The 13,449-nt window shown below is 40.5% G+C and overlaps 1 long non-coding RNA gene across 2 annotated transcripts; it reads right to left on the reverse strand.

The window, feature by feature from the left end:
• Positions 1 to 374: 374 nt before the first annotated feature.
• LOC127332246 (uncharacterized) lies at positions 375 to 4,256 on the reverse strand. 2 transcript variants are annotated; one of them, XR_007870287.2, is made up of 7 exons: positions 3,405 to 4,256; positions 3,150 to 3,250; positions 2,890 to 3,011; positions 2,668 to 2,790; positions 1,305 to 1,620; positions 957 to 1,088; positions 375 to 735 (listed from the first exon to the last, which is right to left on the reverse strand). It is a non-coding gene; the product is annotated as an uncharacterized lncRNA (long non-coding RNA). The 2 variants fall into 2 exon arrangements; XR_007870286.2 differs by having other exon boundaries at positions 375 to 1,088; positions 3,405 to 4,021.
• Between the last annotated feature and the right edge of the window lie 9,193 nt (positions 4,257 to 13,449).

Raw genomic sequence — 13,449 nt, forward strand, 5'->3', positions numbered from 1 at the left:
AGGTGCGGCGCCCCTCGATCCGGGGTGAGAAAGCAGGGTGCTTTCTTCGGAGGTGGAAACGGATGGCTGTGTGACTTTGCTTGCCCTGCTTCAGTTTGACGTCGGCGTGAGTTCCTCAATGGCGGTCTTCTTCACCAACTTCCTCTTCTGCAGCGGGACTTCTTGGCTGGACAATGGCATCGATGCTCAAGCTGTTCTTCATTTTCTCTTCTTTTTTCTTGATGTATTCGTTGCCTGTAAGCTGTTTCTTCAGCATTCTGTAACACTCTGGCCGTTACGGGCTTTGTTAATTCAAAGTCGGGCACCTGTGTGCCTTTTATCTAAAAAAAAAAGGTATCCATTAGCACGCTCGTGAATTGGAACTCTTCAAACTGCAAACTATGGCTAAACTTTCTAATACGCGAAACAACCTGCAATATTTGTGGTACAAAGTCCCCAACACCATAGGAACCACATTGAACACAGAGCCAGGTTTGTAAGTCTTCAACTCCCTAAACCATTTGTGCTTTTATTTTCAGTTGCAACTATTTAATAGGGAAGCACACTGAATATGCACCACAAGTTACCTAATATTGGCTTTATCTAATTATAAGCCTGCTTGATGACATGGACCAGAGAGAGGCTGACCTATTATTGGAGATCCAACTGCTCATTGAACAGGTTGTGAGCAATGGGAGCAAATGCTCCAAGCGCAGGATGTAGTAAGTTTTGTGAGAATAGGTGGCGTTCTCCGAACTGCATTTGAAAAATTTGCATATCTTCTCATGTTACTGTTCCTGGAATTGATTTTTTACGAGAGAATGGTGTAATGCTCAGGTTAAATTGCAGTCCGCTACTGGCTGCAATAACTGAACCAAATACAGAATAAATAAAAATACACAAAAGAAATGGGCATACACTCAAGATTTATCTGTCCAGTTCCTTCTGATCAAGCTTTCAAATGTATAGCAACTTACTTAATTGTTCATCGAACAAATTAACATGCTCCTTCCCAATGTCCCAAGTCCAAACAATATCCCAGAATTGGTATGCTAGTCAAATAGGCAAATAATTCACACAGAGAGAGCTTCTCTTTTCCAAGTTACGACCTGGGGGTCAGGTAGGACAAAAGGAAGATCAAGTTAGCTAGCCGAAGCGCAAAAATGCAAGTGTGGGGACACTTGGAACCCAACCATTCCATATGGATAAGAACATAATTTAAGAAAAATCTTATAAAATAGGAATAAGCCTTAATTATCACGTATAGATGCCAAAATAAGTTTTGAGAAGCAGAACATGAACATATAATGAATATCATATATTACCTTGTTGCAATAACCCGTTAGTGAAAATTAGGAGGGCGTGTTCATGGATCTACAAATGCTTAAATTTCTCAATATAAATCCATCAAATATTAATATAATTCAGTTGCACAAAAATGAGGAAAACGAACAGATAAAAGAAAGTATCTGCACACACAAAGACGATATGTTCTAGGAATTAAAAAAGAAGAGTGAAAGCAAGGGAGGAAGAGGAGAGTCTAGGCACCTGCGAGAGGGCCAACCCCGGCAAAGTCCTAGGTGTGAGGTCAGCTCCGGCACCGTCCTGCGCCTTTCCTCCTGACCGGCTGGGAGAAGACACCTGGAAGAACAATAACATGACACAGATCAAACAAAGGCCAAAGAAGCCCTTTATGGACTGCAAAATATATTGGAAAGACAAGTCAAAAGGGGTGATACGGAAATTTGAGAGAGGCGATCAAATAGAACAAAAAAAATAACAATCTGTAACATCAAAAGACAGAAGGGAGTAGAGCAAACCAATCATATCAGAAAATAAAAGATTTCATTTACAAAAAAATTATGTATGTTAATACTCAGATTGACTACACCAAAAGCCTGAGAAGATGCATCGGGAAATATATCGGAAAGCGGCAAAAAGAAGTAATGTAGCAGCAGAATCGTGAATATGAAGCTACGGACAAATCTAACTGGGTTTGGCAGCCTTAGTAATGACCATGAATAAGTAGCATATATATATTTTGTAATATCTTGTATCTACCACTCGAAAGCAATCAAGTAGCTATCAGTCTATCACAAGAAAAAAATAGTTGGATCATATCTGTAGCTGGCCTAATAACAAACTATCACTGTCCAACAATAATATAGGATATGATATGGTGTACACCGATGTTCTTAGCAAGCATGAAACTAAAAAGTGTCACTAAAAGCTGGAGAAGAGATGGGAAAGGTAGAAGTGGCCGAAACATAATCAAAATTGCTTAACCCTAGTCCTAAAGCTCCTACAACACAAAATGAAACATAACTGCATTTTAGACTCTTGTGGGAAAAGCTGGCACAAACATCATTCAAGAACCAGACTCGAAATTGTTTAGAGATGCGTTGTAAACTTGAATTTAATTTTTAAGCAAAATATCTAAGCCAAGAGCATAACTACAGGCAGCAGAATTACTATACATATACTTGCAACTGAAATATAAACTAAATTTATCAGAAAATGAGGCAATCAACAATTCTCTTCACAAATAAGAAAACACATGAAAATATTTTATTGGCTGGATTGTTTTCCTTACAAACTAAATACACTTCTCATGTGTATTGAGTCCGCTATAAGGCATCCCCAACTTATCCATGTTCGAGGAATTCATCTAGGTAAGGAGAGGCTCACTTTGGTTCCTGGGTGTCTCAGTCAGGTGGTTTAGCAACGCCTCGTACTCGCCAAGGGCGAGGATGACTGTGTCGGCACCGTGAACGACTCGGGTGTCCACATCTGCGCCTCCTTCCATTATACCTGATTACCAGTAAAAAGACGGTCTGAGGTGCAAGACGAACTGCAACAGGAGCGAGATAAAGCGAAGGAAATATTGGACAAGAGTGAAGGTAATATTACCACACAATGCCTATCCATCTCCGTCAAACATATTCCCCTTCCACTTAAGGGAGCAGGCCATCGGTTACCACAAAAATAATATTCATTAACCCATCTCCTAACATTGCGTTGTGCTGCTTCACCTTGAGAATTATAAGCAATATTCAATAGATAACATAATTTTCTTCTAAGCTTTACCACAAGAACAAAGAAAATAGGAAATCTTAAAATGAAATGCTAACATAAACATGTGAGATTATGTACTGAAGAAGTGAGCTCACCTTCTAGCTTGACTTGCTACTATACTGTAGAAGTTAGTACTTCCGAGATAACATAAATTTATTGTATGATTTACCATAAAATCCACATGAGATCAGCTTTTCTGAAATGAAATGCAAACATAATATAAGAGAGCATCGGAAGAAGTGACCTAATAATCCAGCATATATAAAAAATAACCTACAATTGTGATATGACGTACTAAACACCACATAATGGACAGTGGTCAGCAGGTGAAATTCGTAATTCTCCCATGCCTAGTTTATCCTATGCCAGAAAAGTACAAGATGAGCCCAAGAGGCCAGCAAATGGGGGACTGGGATTTTCCACAGGAATCCTACTTTTTATGGGACCGAAAATAAATGAATAAGCATTGCATCTTGCCGATTCACTATCTCCACCTTGTCGTAACTCCTTATCCTGCAAGAACAGCCACATAATAGAGCAAGAAAGTATGAAGTTTCAATATGCCAGAAATTGAATCAATCTTGTTACTGAAGAGTAGTTACTCCACCATTCAGTTGGTCTCAGGATAAGATAATTGGCTGTGTACTTGGATGGCTCCCTCTACAGGGAAAAAAGGAGAAGGAGGGCAGGCACCTGGGCTGGTCGTGGGTGCCCTCCTAGACGAATTGGGCGCTGCACCACCGTCTATAGCATATTTTTTGGCCAAGAACGACGACGGCCGAACAAAACTCACAACGCCCTCCATTGCAAGGAAAAGGAAGAAGAGGGGAAGCAGTTGCCCTGCTAGTCGACGCCCTCCTTGACGAACTGGGGCCTGCTACGCCGTCAGCTCTCCCCCGCGGCAGTCGCCGGCCCCCTAGCGAGGGCTGCTGCTCCGCACGGCTGTTGACCAGGAGGTGTCAGCGTCGACAACGCGAGGAGGTGTTGGTCCCGGCGATGGCGAGGACAAGGCGACGCTGCTCCCGACGACGGCGACATCTTCGGCGTGACGATGTGCTACCTCGGCGGTCGCGGCGTCGACGACGCGGACGCGGCGCAGCACACCACGAAGGGCACGCGGGGCGCTCGTCGACGGCCTGGCGGCATCCTCCGCGTGTGCCTCCTCGTCGTGGTCGTGCGTCCCCACCGTTTGCACGGCAGTGGCTGCCCGCTGCCGCTTCTTCCGGTCCGTCGCCTCGGCCGCCGCCATGAAGATTGGGACGGAAAAGGATAAGGTTTGGGAGGGGAGAGAGAACGTGGAGGCAGAGATATTTTCTCTCCTCTCTCAGCTAAGCCACTTGTATTTTTTCTCTCTCAGTTCAGCCAAGCAGACTCCAACACGTGACCCAACCCATGAAGCATTAGCGTGGCCAGTGCCCTTTCCTTTCTTGTCTAGTGCTCACCGTGGATAGCCTGAGAGGGCTTGATGGGGGTGCAACAATTATACCTTTAGATGCTTAAAGAATTTATTAGTACACAAACTGCTTTTAACAAATCTGTTGAAGAAAAGCTTGGTAAAATTGATGTTCTTGCTTCTAAGGTTGATAGTCTTGCTGCTGATGTTGATCTTTTAAAATTGAAAGTTATGCCTAATGAAGATAAAGATATTAAGTCATTTGCTATAGCAAACGCTATCCAAGTTCGAATTAATGACAATATTAGAATGATGGCTGAATTGCATGCTAGGTGGGAAAGAGAAGAAAAACTTGCTAAAGTTTGGACTATTACCACCACTAGTAATGTTGATGCTTCACATGTTGCTAAACCTCCTACTATCAATGGTAAAATAATTGGTGTTGGAAATGTTTCTACTTCTAATACAAAGCATGCAAAATTGCCTGAAACTGCTAAAACTGTTTGTGATAAAAGTGCTGAAATTTTTCAGAGTTTTGGGGCAATGATCCCATTGCTTTAGATCATAATGGTTTTGATTTTGATAATTTTCATATCTCTGAAGTTATTAAGTTCTTGCAAAAACTTGCTAGAAGTCCTAATGCTAGTGCTATATGGCCTTTACAAAACATATTACAAATGCTCTCATTAAAGTTAGAGAAGAGGAATTAAAACTTGAAGCTTCTATTCCTAGGAAGTTAGAAGATGGTTGGGAGCCCATCATTAAAATGAAGGTCAATGATTTTGATTGTAATGCTTTATGTGATCTTGGTGCAAGTATTTCTGTTATGCCTAAGAAACTCTATGATATGCTTGACTTGCCACCATTGAAATACTGTTATTTGGATGTTAATCTTGCTGATAATTCTATAAAGAAACCTTTGGGGAGGATTGACAATGTTCACGTTACGGTTAACAATAACCTTGTCCCCGTTGATTTTGTTGTCTTGGATATTGAATGCAATGCATCTTGTCCTATTATTTTGGGAAGACCCTTTGTTCGAACTGTTGGTGCTATTATTGATATGAAAGAAGGAAATATTAAATATCAATTCCCTCTTAAGAAAGGTATGGAACACTTCCCTAGAAAGAGAATGAAGTTGCCTTTTGATTCTATTATTAGAACAAATTATGATGTTGATGCTTCTTCTCTTGATAATACTTGATTTACACTTTTTGCGCCTAGCTGAAAGGCGTTTAAGAAAAGCACTTCTTGGGAGATAACCCATGTTGTTTCTTATTTTGCTACTGTTTTGTTGTGTCTTGGAAGTTGATATTACTGTAGCAACCTCTCCTTATCATTTTTATTTCATTGTTGTGCCAAGTAAAGTCTTTGATAGTAAAGTTGATACTCCTGCGCAGAAACAGATTTTTAGCTGTCACGAATTTGAGTTGATCTCTCTGTAGGAAACTCGTAAAATGATGTAAACATTCATGTGTGATCCTCAGATATGTACGCAACTTTCGTTCAATTTGAGCTTTTTCATCTGAGCCTGTTAAGTGCCTCAAAAAAATTCGTCTTTACAGACTGTTCTGTTTTGACAGATTCTGCCTTTTATTTCGCATTGCCTCTTTTACTGTGTTGAGTGGACTTCTTTGTTCCATTAACTTTCAGTAGCATTGGGTAATGTCCAGAAGTGTTAGGAATGATTGTGTCCTCGCTGAACATGTGAATTTTGATTATGCACTAACCCTCTAATGAGATTGTTTTGAGTTTGGTGTGAAGGAAGTTTTCAAGGATCAAGAGAGGAGGATGATATTATATGATCAAGAAGAGTGAAAAGTCTAAGCTTGGGGATGCCCCCGTGGTTCATCCCTGCATATTTCAAGAAGACTCAAGCATCTAAGCTTGGGGATGCCCAAGGCATCCCCTTCTTCATCAACAACTTAACAGGTCACCTCTAGTGAAACTATATTTTTATTTCGTCACATCTTATGTGCTTTACTTGGAGCGTCTGTTTGTTTTTATTTTTGTTTATGTTTGAATAAAATCGGATCCTAGCATTCATTGTGTGGGAGAAAGACACGCTTCGCTTTTTCATTTGAACACTTGTGTTCTTCGTTTTTAATGTTCATGGCGAAAGTTGAAGTCGCTTCATTTATTGCTATTTGGTTGGAAACAGAAAATGCTTCATATGGTAATTGGTATATTGTCTTGAATAATTTGATACTTGGCAATTGTTTTGAGCTCTCAAGTAGATCATGTTTAAGCTCTTGCATCATGTAGTTTAAACCTATTAGTGGAGAACTACTGTAGAGCTTGTTGAAATTTGGTTTGCATGATTGGTCTTTCTAAAGTCTAGATATTTTCTGATAAAAGTGTTTGAGCAACAAGGAAGACAGTGTAGAGTCTTATAATGCTTGCAATATGTTCTTATGTAAGTTTTGCTGTACCGGTTCATACTTGTGTTTGCTTCAAACAACCTTGCTAGCCAAAGCCTTGTACTCAGAGGGAATGCTTCTCGTGCATCCAAAACCCTGAGCCAAAACCTATGCCATTTGTGTCCACCATAACTACCTACTATGTGGTATTTTTCTGCCATTCCAAAGTAAATTGCTTTTGTGCTACCTTTAAAAATTTCATTCCTTGTCTTTGCAATACATAGCTCATGGGAAAGTAGCCTAAAAACTATTGTGGTAATGAATATGTCGCTTATGTATCTTAGTTCTTATAAGTTGCTTGTTGAGCGGTAACCATGTTTCTGGGGACGCCATCAACCTGTTACACCTTTGTTGAATATCATGTGAGTTGCTATGCATGTTCGTCTTGTCTGAAGTAAGGGAGATTTCTCATGATTAAATGGTTTGAGTATGCATATTGTTATAGAAGAACATTGGGCCGCCAACCAAAGCCATGTATCATGGTGGAAGTTTCAGCTTGGACACTAATCCTCAAATCTCTTATGAGAATATTATCTGTTGTTGAATGCTTAAAGCATAAAAGAGGAGTCCATTATCTGTTTTCTATGTTGTCCCTGTATGGATGTCCTCAAGTTGAGATCTATAAAAATTGAGAAATCAAATGCGATCTATCTCCTTGGACCTTTGTACAGGTGGCATAGAGGTACCCCGTTGTGACACTTGGTTGAAACATATGTAATGCAATGATAATCCATGGATGTCCGAGCTAATTAGGACAAGGTGCGGGCACTATTGGTATTCGATGCATGAGGCTTGCAACTTATAGGAGGTTTTATGCATAACACATATGAATTATTACTACCGTTGACAAAATTGTTTCCATGTTTTCAAAATAAAAATCTCTAGCACATGAGTAATCCCTGCTTCCCTCTGCGAAGGGCCTTTCTTTTACTTTATGTTGAGTCAGTTTACCTACTTCTTTCTATCTTAGAAGCAAACACTTGTGTCAACTGTGTGCATTGATTCTTACATGTTTACTTATTGCACTTGTTATATTACTTTGTGTTGACAAATATCCATGAGATATACATGTTACAAGTTGAAAGCAATTCCTGAAACTTAATCATCCTTTGTGTTGCTTCAAAACCTTCTATTAAGAATCTATTACTTTATGAGCTAACTCTTATGCAAGACTTGTTGATGCTTGTCTTGAAAGTACTATTCATGAAAAGTCTTTGCTATATGATTCAGTTGTTTAGTCATTATCTATTTGTTAACAAACTATAGACCATTGCTTCGAATCACTTCATTCATCTCATATGCTTTACAATAGTATTGATCAAGATTATGATAGTAGCATGTCACTTCAGAAATTATCCTTGTTATCGTTTACCTACTCGAGGGCGAGTAGGAACTAAGCTTGGGGATGCTTGATAAGTCTCAAGCTTATCTATAATTTCTTATGTTCCATGCTAGTTTTATGACAATACTCACATGTTTTATATACACTTTACATCATTTTGATGCATTTTCCGGTACTAACCTATTAACAAGATGCCGAAGCACCAGTTCCTGTTTTCTGCTGTTTTTGGTTTCAGAAATCCTACACAGGAGCCTTCCAGAACACCGAAGAGGAGACGAAGAGGGGACACGAGGCGGCCACACCATAGGGGGGCGCGGCCCCACCCCTGGCCGTGCCGCCATATGGGGTGGGCCCCTCGAGAGCCCCCCGACTCTGCCCCTTCGCCTATTTAATCCTTCCGTCGCGAAAACCTAGTACCGAGAGCCACGATACGAGAATAGTTCCAGAGATGCCGCCACTGTCAACCCTACCTCGGGGGGTTCTGAAGATCGCCTCTGGCACCCTGCCGGAGAGGGGAATCATCACCGGAGGGCTCTACATCACCATGCCCGCCTCCGGATTGATGCGTGAGTAGTTCATCCTTGGACTATGGGTCCATAGCAGTAGCTAGATGGTTGTGTTCTCCTCTTGTGCTATCATGTTTAGATCTTGTGAGCTGCCTATCATGATCAAGATCATCTATTTGTAATGCTACATGTTGTGTTTGTTGGGATCCGATGAATATGGAATACTATGTCAAGTTGATTATCAATCTATCATATATGTGTTGTTTATGATCTTGCATGCTCTCCGTTGCTAGTAGAGGCTCTGGCAAAGTTGATACTTGTGACTCCAAGAGGGAGTATTTATGCTCGATAGTGGGTTCATGCCTCCATTGAATCTGGGACAGTGACAGAAAGTTCTAAGGTTGTGGATGTGCTGTTGCCACTAGGGATAAAACATCAATGCTTTGTCTAAGGATATTTGTATTGTTTACATTACGCACAGTACTTAATGCAATTGTCTGTTGTTTGCAACTTAATACTAGAAGGGGTGCGGATGCTAACCCGAAGGTGGACTTTTTAGGCATAGATGCATGCTGGATAGCGGTCTATGTTCTTTGTCGTAATGCCCTAAGTAAATCTCATAGTAGTCATCATGATATGTATGTGCATTGTTATGCCCTCTCTATTTGTCAATTGCCCAACTGTAATTTGTTCACCCAACATGCTATTTATCTTATTGGAGAGACACCACTAGTGAACTGTGGACCCCGGTCCATTCTTTTACATCTGAAATACAACCTACTGCAATCATTGTTCTCTGTTGTTCTTTGCAAGCAAACATCATTCTCCACACCATACATCCTTTGTTTACAGCAAGCCAGTGAGATTGACAACCTCACTGTTAAGTTGGGGCAAAGTATTTTGATTGTGTTATGCAGGTTCCACGTTGGCGCCGGAATCCCTGGTGTTGCGCCGCACTACACTCCTTCACCAACAACCTTCACGTGGCCTTCATCTCCTACTGGTTCGATAACCACTACAAGAAAAGTTGCCATGGCCGATGATACGTCTCCGACGTATCGATAATTTCTTATGTTCCATGCCACATTATTGATGTTATCTACATGTTTTATGCACACTTTATGTCATATTCGTGCATTTTCTGGAACTAACCTATTAACAAGATGCCGAAGTGCTAGTTCCTGTTTTCTGCTGTTTTTGGTTTCAGAAATCCTAGTAACGAAATATTCTCGGAATCGGACGAAATCAACGCCCAGGTTCCTATTTTGCCCGGAAGCATCCAGAACACACGAGAAGGACCAGAGGGGGGGCACTGGGCCCCCAGACCATAGGCCGGCGCGGCCCAGGCCCTGGCCGCGCCACCCTATGGTGTGGGCACCCCTTCGACCCTCCTGTGCCGCCTCTTTGCCTATTTAAAGCCTCCGTCGCGAAAACCCTGATAAGTTCGACGAAAACCACAGAAACCTTCCAGAGCCACCGCCATCGCGAGGCCAAGATCTGGGGGACAGGAGTCTCTGTTCCGGCACGCCGCCGGAACGGGGAAGTGCCCCCGGAAGGCTTCTCCATCGACACCGCTGCCATCTCCACCGCCATCTTCATCACCGCTGCTACTCCCATGAGGAGGGAGTAGTTCTCCATCGAGGCTCGGGGCTGTACCGGTAGCTATGTGGTTCATCTCTCTCCTATGTACTTCAATACAATAATCTCATGAGCTGCCTTACATGATTGAGATTCATATGATGATGCTTGTAATCTAGATGTCATTATGCTAGTCAAGTGAGTTTTACTTATGTGATCTCCGGAGACTCCTTGTCCCACATGTGTAAAGGTGACAGTGTGTGCACCGTGTGGGTCTCTTAGGCTATATTTCACAGAATACTTATTCACTGTTGAATGGCATAGTGAGGTGCTTATTTATATCTCTTTATGATTGCAATGTATTTGTATCACAATTTATCTATGTGCTACTCTAGCAATGTTATTAAAGTAGTTTCATTCCTCCTACACGATGTAATGGTGACAGTGTGTGCATCCGTGTTAGTACTTGGTTTATGCTATGATCATGATCTCTTGTAGATTATGAAGTTAATTATTGCTATGATAGTATTGATGTGATCTATTCCTCCTACATATGCATGAAGGTGACAGTGTGCATGCTATGTTAGTACTTGGTTTAGTCTTTTGATCTATCTTACACTATAAGGTTACTAAAATATGAACATTAATTGTGGAGCTTGTTAACTCCGGCATTGAGGGTTCGTGTAATCCTACGCAATGTGTTCATCATCCAACAAAAGTGTAGAGTATGCATTTATCTATTCTGTTATGTGATCAATGTTGAGAGTGTCCACTAGTGAAAGTCTAATCCCTAGGCCTTGTTCCTAAATACTGCTGCGTTACTACTGCTTGTTTACTATTTCACTGTGTTACTACTGCTGCAATACTACCACCATCAACTACACGCCAACAAGCTATTTTCTGGCACCGTTGCTACTGCTCATATATATTCATACCACCTGTATTTCACTATCTCTTCGCCGAACTAGTGCACCTATTAGGTGTGTTGGGGACACAAGAGACTTCTTGCTTTGTGGTTGCAGGGTTGCATGAGAGGGATATCTTTGACCTCTTCCTCCCTAAGTTCGATAAACCTTGGGTGATCCACTTAAGGGAAAACTTGCTGCTGTTCTACAAACCTCTGCTCTTGGAGGCCCAACACTGTCTACAGGAAAAGGAGGGGGAAGTAGACATCAAGCTATTTTCTGGCGCCGTTGCCGGGGAGGAAAGGTAAAAGGTACTCACACTCCGGACCTCGGCTACTAAGCTATTTTCGCCGTTGTAAGTACTCGAAGCTATTTCCTTTAGATCCTGCAATTGCATCTTTTTGTTTCTTGTTTACACTAGTTTGGCATAATGGACAAGAATGAGCTTCTTATGCTATTTCCTGATTTAAAACATGGATTGTTTGATGCGAAAATTAAAAAACCTATGGAATCTTATTTGCATGCTGGTAGTAATATTAGTATGAACGCTTTGAACACCATTGTTGATAATGATATAGAAAGTTCTAAGCTTGGGGAAGCTGGTTTTCATGATCTTTTTAGTCCCCCAAGCATTGAGGAGAAAATTTTCTTTGATGATACTTTACCTCCTATTTATGATGATTATAATGATAGTGGTCTTTTGGTTCCACCTACTATGGAGAGTGAATTTGATTATGATTACAATATGCCTCCTATATTTGATGATAGCTACTTTGTTGAATTTGCTCCCACTACAACTACTAATAAAATTGATTATGCTTATGTGGAGAGTAATAATTTTATGCATGAGACTCATGATAAGAATGCTTTATGTGATAGTTATATTGTTGAGTTTTCTCATGATGCTACTGGATATTATTATGAGAGAGGAAAATATGGTTGTAGAAATTTTCATGTTACTAAAATACCTCTCTATGTGCTGAAATTTTTGAAGCTACACTTGTTTTATCTTCCTATGCTTGTTACTTTGCTCTTCATGAACTTGTTTCTTTACAAGATTCCTATGCATAGGAAGCATGTTAGACTTAAATGTGTTTTGAATTTGCCTCTTGATGCTCTCTTTTGCTTCAAATATTATTTCTTGCGAGTGCATCATTAAAACTGCTGAGCCCATCTTAATGGCTATAAAGAAAGAACTTCTTGGGAGATAACCCATGTGTTATTTTGCTACAGTATTTTGTTTTATATTTCTGTCTTGGAAGTTGTTTACTACTGTAGCAACCTCTCCTTATCTTAGTTTTGTGTTTTGTTGTGCCAAGTGAAGCCTCTAATCGAAGGTTGATACTAGATTTGGATTTCTGCGCAGAAACAGATTTCTATCTGTCACGAATCTGGGCTGTTTTCTCTGTATAAAAATCAGAAAAATATGCCAATTTACGTGCGTGTTCCTCAGATATGTACGCAACTTTCATTAGTTTTGAGTTTTCTGATTTGAGCAACGGAAGTATTTATTAGAAATTCGTCTTTACGGACTGTTCTGTTTTGACAGATTCTGCCTTTTATTTCGCATTGCTTCTTTCGCTGTGTTGGGTGGATTTCTTTGTTCCATTACCTTCCAGTAGCTTTGAGCAATGTCCAGAAGTGTTAAGAATGATTGTGTCACCTCTGAACATGTGAGTTTTTGATTATGTACTAACCCCTCTAATGAAGTTTATGAGAAGTTTGGTGTGAAGGAAGTTTTCAAGGGTCAAGAGAGGAGGATGATATACTATGATCAAGAAGAGTGAAAGCTCTAAGCTTGGGGATGCCCCGGTGGTTCACCCCTGCATATTTCAAGAAGACTCAAGCATCTAAGCTTGGGGATGCCCAAGGCATCCCCTTCTTCATCGACAAATTATCAGGTTCCTTCTCTTGAAACTATATTTTTATTCAGTCACATCTTATGTGCTTTACTTGGAGCGTCTGTTTGTTTGTTTCTATTTTTGTTTTTGTTTGAATAAATGCTTATGTGGGAGAGAGACATGCTCCGCTGGTTCGTATGAACACATGTGTTCTTAGCTCATAGTATTCATGGCGAAGTTTCTTCTTCGTTAAATTGTTATATGGTTGGAATTGGAAAATGATACATGTAGTACTTGCTATAATGTCTTGGATAATGTGATACTTGGCAATTGTTGTGCTCATGTTTAAGCTCTTGCATTATATACTTTGCACCCATTAATGAAGAAATACATAGAGCATGCTAAAATTT

The sequence above is a fragment of the Lolium perenne genome, chromosome 4 (assembly GCF_019359855.2).
Source record: "Lolium perenne isolate Kyuss_39 chromosome 4, Kyuss_2.0, whole genome shotgun sequence".
Taxonomy (NCBI): Eukaryota; Viridiplantae; Streptophyta; class Magnoliopsida; order Poales; family Poaceae; genus Lolium; species Lolium perenne.